The 7,340-nt window shown below is 41.8% G+C and overlaps 1 long non-coding RNA gene across 1 annotated transcript in view; it reads right to left on the bottom strand.

Annotated features, from left to right (window-relative positions):
• Window positions 1-1,458: 1,458 nt before the first annotated feature.
• Window positions 1,459-7,340, bottom strand: part of LOC109307140 — a 27,743-nt gene continuing 21,861 nt past the window's right edge. Inside the window, exon 2 of the long non-coding RNA XR_002100178.1 lies at window positions 1,459-2,154. This is a non-coding gene — a long non-coding RNA (uncharacterized LOC109307140). The remainder of the gene's footprint in view (window positions 2,155-7,340) is intronic.

Below are 7,340 nucleotides of genomic sequence, written 5' to 3'. Positions count from 1 at the left end.
CTCAAGTCATTTAAGGTGCATTATGCTGCTGAATTTCCTACAGTGGCTGGAATTAATAAGCAATACACCACCAAGGCGTTCAAACACCAACACCATTAAAGTGGTGCAAAAGTATTTAGTCCGCTTTAAAGTGTCATGCACACATGCCTCTTGACTGCAAACCCACTAATTTCCTTTCAGACATCAGTTTCACCTGCATCTTCAAGCTGTCACTGAACCTCCTGACATAAGTTTCCCAATCTGTAAAATTTCCCCACAGATCACTGTATGGTAGTATATGGAAAGAGACTTTGGTTTACCAGCACCTACTTCTTACAGCTATTATGATGATGAAGTACGCGATGTTTCTAAGGCAATGTATAATTTAGGATTGGCAAGCCAGTCAATTAACTACATATTTTTGACTGGTCAGAGATCAGGCAAATATTATAAGAAGGCTTTCTGTGATTATAGCAACTAGGGATGTAACTTTCATTTAAAGATTAGCCATTTAAAGTCTTCTGACTATATTGGTTAAGTATGTAACTGATAACATATACCTACTGTGGAATGCTGGGGGCTCAGGGACCGTGTAGGGAGGGTGAGCTGTGGAGGCCTTGGTCTCCCTGCTTCAAGGCAGCTGGTGCAACTGGTGCTGGTGCCCAGGGCCCAGTGCCTCACAGGTGAGTAGCCCCAGGCAACCCAAAGCCAGGCACTCAGCAGGCAGACAGGCAATGGAGCACAGAGGAGGCACCTTCCTGGCCAGCATTTCCACTATATATAAGCCAAGGAAGGGGTCAGAGCACTCTCCCCCTCCACAGAGACACAGAGCCCCAACATGGGGTGGGAGGAGGGCACTGCCACAGAGCCAGCTGCAGCACCCATGGGCCATGCCACCTCACAGCCCCTCCTGCCAGAACACCTCCTGCCTTCCCACCCATCCAACCATGGGGAATGCTGCCACTGCCAAGAAGGACAACAAGATTCGAGAGCAGTGAGTGAGCCAGGAGAGAGGGAGAGATGGAGGCAGGGACCCCCAGTAGCCAGTACTTATTATGCCTGCCACAGGGCAAGACACAGGCAGGCCGCCAGCAGTGCTCCTGCTGCCAGCCATCACATCCTGCCCTGCTGCCCTTTTCCCATATCTCCTCCTCTGTGGAGAAAGCTGGTTCAACTTGACTGTACTGCTTCCTCCCCCAACTCTGGCCCCAGCACTTTGATTTACATGACACAATATGCTGGGGGAAGGGGTAGGTAGCATGCAAAGGCAAGCCAGTTTAAAAGTTATCTGTAATGCATTAATGGCATAAATATAACTATTGTTTAACTATTTAACCTTTCACATCCCTAATAACCACAAGAACAAATGGGTGGAGCAACTGGAAATGAAGGAGATGAGTGCAAGTCATGCCAGCCTAATAGTTTTAAATCCTCAGTTTGAACAGTTATCTCATTGGTTGGAATCTTTTAGATAACACAGACTGTTTCTCTTTCTGGACTAATCTAAAACAATCTAGCAAATGTAATCATCTTATATAAATAGGATGGTATATCCTCTGCATTTATATTTTTACATTTTTCATTTCTTGCCTTATACTCAACGACTGGTTCAGTGTGTTGGGTTTTGTGAATGTTTTTATTAAAAGAGGTTTGAAAGTTTCAAATTGAAACGTGAATAATTTTTTTATTAAGAGGGGTTAACTTTAATTAAAAAAGAAATGAGTGGTAAAGCAAAACCTAAAGGTTTTGTATGGAAGTTTTATAAAGGAGTGCAAGAGGGAAAAGCAGTGAAAGGCAGATGTAAATTCTGCAATTGTGAATATGAAACTCATGTAGATAGAATGATAAAACACTTCTTAATATCTTGTGATATATGTCCAGCAGTAGTAAAAGAAAGACTCCATATTAATAATGATTCCAAAAAGAAGCTGTTTTCTGCTACTTATGCATCAGATGCTTTCTCTGATCCTGCTTTGAACATAGAAGATTCCTCTGATGGAGATGGTACGGTGGTAGAAATGGAAGAAATGGAAGAAAATACTGGAACTCAGGCTGGCAATCTTCTACTTCTTTTACTTTCAAATTTAACTTCTGTAAGCAATTTTGACTTCAAAACTTCATCTCAGCAGTTTTCCGTTTCCAAGCCTTTTTCGGCCAGTTCTTGGGAATCAACTTCTGTGAAATCTCCAGTTTCACAGAAAGCACCAAACCAGTGAAAATCACCATAAAATATTTTTGTACAGGGCTAATACACAAGAAAAGCATGAGCTTGACTGGATGTTTGATAAAGCTATACATATACAAACAATTTACCTTTTCACATAGCAGAAAATCCCTACATGAAGGATTTTTTTTGCCAAGCTACGTCCAATCTACACGTTACCAGGCAGAAAACAGTTAGCTGGACATCATTATGAAGATTTGGAGGCATGCAAAGAGAAGTAAGTGGGCTTATCTAAGAAGCATCTTATATGTCCGTTATATCAGATGGTTGGAGAAATATTAAGAATGAAAGCATAAGTCATTCATAGCGACAACTCCCCGACCTTTACTCTATAATTTCTTAAGCACTGCAAAACATCACCACACATCCAAATACATAACATTACAGTTCAAAAGTATTGTTCAAGAATAACAGAGTCTTGTTGGGTAACTGCCGACTGAACGCTGTCATAGATGGTATAAACTATTCAGGAAGGACAGACAGGGGAGAAGAGGAGGAATTGTGCTTTATATAAAAGTACCGTATCATATAAAAGTTTAGAGATCCAGGATGAAACTGGAGATTGGCCTGTTGAAAGTCTCTGGGTTGGGGTCAAAGGGCAGAGCAACAGGATGGAATCTCATTGTGGGTGTCTGCTACAGAGCACCAGACCAGGAGCATGAGGTAGATGAGGCTTTCTTCAAACAGCTAGCAGAAGTTTCCTAATCACAGGCCCCGGTTCTCATGGGGGACTTCAATCACCCTGACATCTGTTGGGAGGGCAATACAGCAGTGCACAGACAATCCTGTAAGTTGTTTGAGGGTGTTGGGGACAACTTTCTGGGGCAAGTGTTAGAGAGGGGCCATGTTCTTCTTGACCTGCTGCTCACAAACAGGGAAGACTTGGTGGGGAATGTAGTAGTAGATGACAACATGGGCAGCAGCAACCAGGAGAAGCTTGAGTTCAGGATCCTGAGGAAAGGAAGGAAGGAGAAAGGCAGAGTAAAGACCCTGGATTTTAGAAAAGTAGACTGCCTAATTTAGGGAACTGATAGCCATGATCCCCTGCAAGGCATGTCTGAGGGGGAAAGGAGAGCTGGTTGTGTTGAGGGACTTGTGGGAGAGGTGGAAAGCATCCTGGGATACTGGGGGACTGCGAGTTAACTTGAATCTGGAAGGGATTTGAGACAGAAGTTCAATAAACTCATTTAGACTAAATCAGTTAAGACTGACACTACATCCATCCAGGTTTATCTTACGCTGGTTTCAGCCATTTTGAAAAGAGTTTGTGTGCACTGAACTTCTGTTGTGTTACAGATTTTAACCAGTTTCTGATTACTTATACCAGTTTATGTGTAATTTCTGTCCCTAGCCTAGGAGGGTAGTAAAGCACTGGAACAGGTTACCCGCAGAGGCTGTCGAATCTGCATCCCTGAAGGATTTTAAGACCTGGCTCAACAAAGCCTTGGGCCTGGGCCTGCTTTCAGCAGGGGGGTTGAACTAGCTGACCTCCTTAGGTCCGTTCCAATACCAATTTTCCATGATTCTATAACTCAGCCTTCAGAAAGTATTTTCAGATGTAACTGATAATGCCACAAATATAAGGTCTGCATGGAGTACTGTGAAAGAGAAATATCCTCATATTCAGTCCTACAATTGTGCTGCTTGCACTTTGTTGCAGAATAAAGTGTGTCTAGCATCTGTCCATAAGACATTTGAATTGACAATTTTATGAGAATGTCTTCTGAGTATGCAATTCCAAATTTTTGTCAATGCTACAGTCTGTTGCCCAAACTATACAGAAGTTGGAAGGTGACAAAGTACCCTTGCCGGTGTCAAATGTGAGTACACAAACATTCAGCCTCATATCAATGACACTTGTAAAGCATCTCCACTTTCAACATCTAAGAAGAAACAAATAAAAGAAGGGATGGAGAAAGAAAGTGTCAAATGATCAATGATCTACACAATGAAGCTTACCTGCTGAATCCATGCTACCAAGGAGAGAGGCTAACAAGTGAAGTGTCTGATGCTGCATGAGAACTAATAATGAACTTGATCAAATATAAGAAATTTCCTGATAACCAATCTGTTTTGGCTGAAATAGTTAATTTTAAAGCAAGAAGTGGGATATTCAATAGTAAAGCCATGTGGAATGTGGTCATATCCATAGAAAAAGGTCAAAATACATCATCAAATTGGTGGAAAGGCCTTTGTCCTCCTTGTTCATGACTATTTCTGATATCCTGTTAGCACTTCCAAGCTCTTCTGCTTGCACAGAGCATAACTAGTCAGTCTGGGGCAACATTCATAGTAAGAACCAAGACAGGAAGAAAACAAACTGCTGGGAAGATAGCAACTGTATATCATAAGCTAAGATTATGAAAAACATTTTGGAAAAAGATTGATATTTTTCAAGCATGTCTTCTAATTCATACCCAGAAGAAAGTGACAGTGAAAAGAATGGAAGTCAAGAAGATGACATCAACTGAAAAAAAGAACAGACTAGGAATGAAAATAAATTTTAACTTTTATAATAATAAAATATAGTAAATAAATTTTTATAATTTTATTTTGACAAAAAGTATATGTGAGTTTTTATAGTTTTCTTGACAGAAATCTGATTTTTTAAATGTTTTTGCCAAATGTCTTATTTGAAAACTTGTGGCTTTCCTGTTTAGTTTTTTGCAAAAGATTTAATTGTGAAATAAATTTATTTCAGCTTCATGTAAGAAATTACTGCTTTTTAAATTTAAATAAACAAAAGCTATTATTTGACCAGATTTGGCAATTTTTGACCAATATTTGACAGGTCAATTAACCACACTTTATTTGACTAGCCAAATACCCAATACAATTATTGTAATTGTAAATACAATTTTTTTTAATTTTTATTTTAGCACATTAATTTACGGAACTGTACAATTAAAAACAGCATCCATTTATCTGGCAATAACACAGAAAGTGAAAATATATGCTGATGAACAACGAAAGTCATGATGGGGCCTTGTACATGTACTTGTCATTTAGTCGCTAAAAATGTTCCTCATTTAATTTTTCTTTCTTAGTTTAAGACAGCTAAATAAGTAACGTGGATGTGATTTACCATGTAAGGGCTTATTATACTATGGCTAGTAAAAAGCACTACAAGGCATGTCAGAACAATTTTACCCTCATGCCCTTTCAGTCCTACCTTACTGTCAGGCGGCACGTTAGGACAAGAAATGCCCAGCCGCAGCTCTTCTGCCACTCTGTGTTTCTGGGTGCAAGTTGCACGAGGCACTTGGGGGCCTAAGGCATGGGGTGCTCAGGTGCTTTTTTTGGGGCACCAAACCTCTCTGTGCAAAACCCCGCAGGGCTCCCCAAGTGTACACAAGCATCTCCCAAAGCTAGATGAAGTGGAGGCAGGAGACACACCCTTTGGGCGACATGCTGTTTCCACAGGGCACTGGGTGTGGGGTACCCTTTGGGCTACCCCCAAGTGTGCTCAAAGCATTGCCTCTTCCCTGGCTCCAGGGTCCCAAAGGGCATCACCCCCTGCCCTAGCCCCTCACTTTCCTTGGATGCAAGTTGCACGGGCACTTGGGTGCTTTTTTTTGGCCCCAAACCTTTCCATGCAAAGCCCTGCATGTTTTGGCATGAAATTTTTGCACACTTCCTAGGCTCGTGCCAGACTGGTTTTCTTTTTGCACCAGAATAAAGCAGGTATGTGTGTGTGTGTTGCGGGGGGGGGGGGGCGGTGTCTGGCCCCTATAAATTCATGGAGGAGTGACTGACTGGGGTGCGTACACTGCAGACTTTTGAGGTGGATGAGAGCTGACAGCACACCAGAGGCACAAGGACTCAGCCCTGTGGGACACGTGCTCATGGGTGGCGCAGCACCTTTTCCATAAGTGTGCAGCCTGGCACTTGCTGCTCATGTTGGGTGCAGTATTGCCTTTTGGTGCAGGATGAGGCAGTTTTTTGTGACACTTGAAAGAGGATGCCCCAACCTATTTCACAACCAAATGGGATGTTTGCACACATAAGTAAGTGAGAATAAACACTTGCCTGTGCCCTGAGGGAGGGCAGCTTACATTGTTTACTTTATCGTTCATGTAAATGGGGTTTAATTGCCATGAATGACTTTGCTAGGTATACGGCAGCATCCTGTAGTAGAAGGTCAGTTTTTGAGGTGGGGGCAGGAAACCTCCTCACTACCCTTACCCCTCAGCTGCCTTTTTCCACTTCCCCTGCTCCCTCACTCACGTACAGGAGGGTACCCTCATTTCAGAACTGGAGGCAGTGCATGGTGGTTTTACAGTATGAATTTTTATGCTCTTAACTTCTCCATCTCTCATATTTCTAGCTCCCAAATGCTATGCTTTAGATTATGCTACTACCATTGGGCACAGCAGGCAGAAGAGAAGAACACAAGCCTGGGAGTCACCAGACTCCACTTCCATCTCCAGAAAAAAGGATGGCAATGTCACTACCAGGTAGCTATTCAATACTCTTAATATCCTTTTAGACTCCAAAAAAAAGCCTATGGGAATTCACCATTAGCCTCTCTCTGCCTCACTGTAGACAAGTCCTCATATTGTGTGAATACATGAGCAACTAAGCTTGCACTTTAAATAATCCCTTCATAATTAAAAATGTAATATTTATGTTTCATATATGAATATGCCAGTATTTACCAATGAATGTCTTTTTTGTCCCTTTTTTGCCCTGATTTCAGCCTTTCCTCCTTCCTCCCGCTGATTCTACGTGCCCCAGTCTGCAATGCAGTGTGCAAGATCTAAAAATGCTAAAACTTACAAATGGTCAAGGTATTCCAAGCAGCTACTTACTGAAATATGCTTCATTAACTCATTTCAAGGATAATGTATGTAATGTTCCTTTTTGTTTGTTTGTCTTTTCATGTAGCCCAGGTAATTAGACCAAGTAACTATGCTTACCCCATGGCTGGTGGCTCCCCAGGTTGGTGCTGGCTTGCATGCCTCCCCTCACTCTGGCTATAGTGCAGCCTCTTCAAGAACACCCATTCTAGCCTGTTTTCTTGGGTAAAATAAAAAAAAGGGGGGTTCCCTAAAAATCAAGACCAAGACTACATCCAGGTTTGAACAGTATTGGTTGAAAGTAAATTTTGTGATATAATGTTATTCTTTTCTCCGAA

The sequence above is a fragment of the Crocodylus porosus genome, unplaced genomic scaffold (genome assembly GCF_001723895.1).
Source record: "Crocodylus porosus isolate Cpor-Errol unplaced genomic scaffold, CroPor_comp1, whole genome shotgun sequence".
In the NCBI taxonomy this organism is placed as follows: domain Eukaryota; kingdom Metazoa; phylum Chordata; order Crocodylia; family Crocodylidae; genus Crocodylus; species Crocodylus porosus.
Note: the sequence above shows the minus strand (reverse complement) of the source record. Positions and strands in the feature narration are given on the sequence as shown.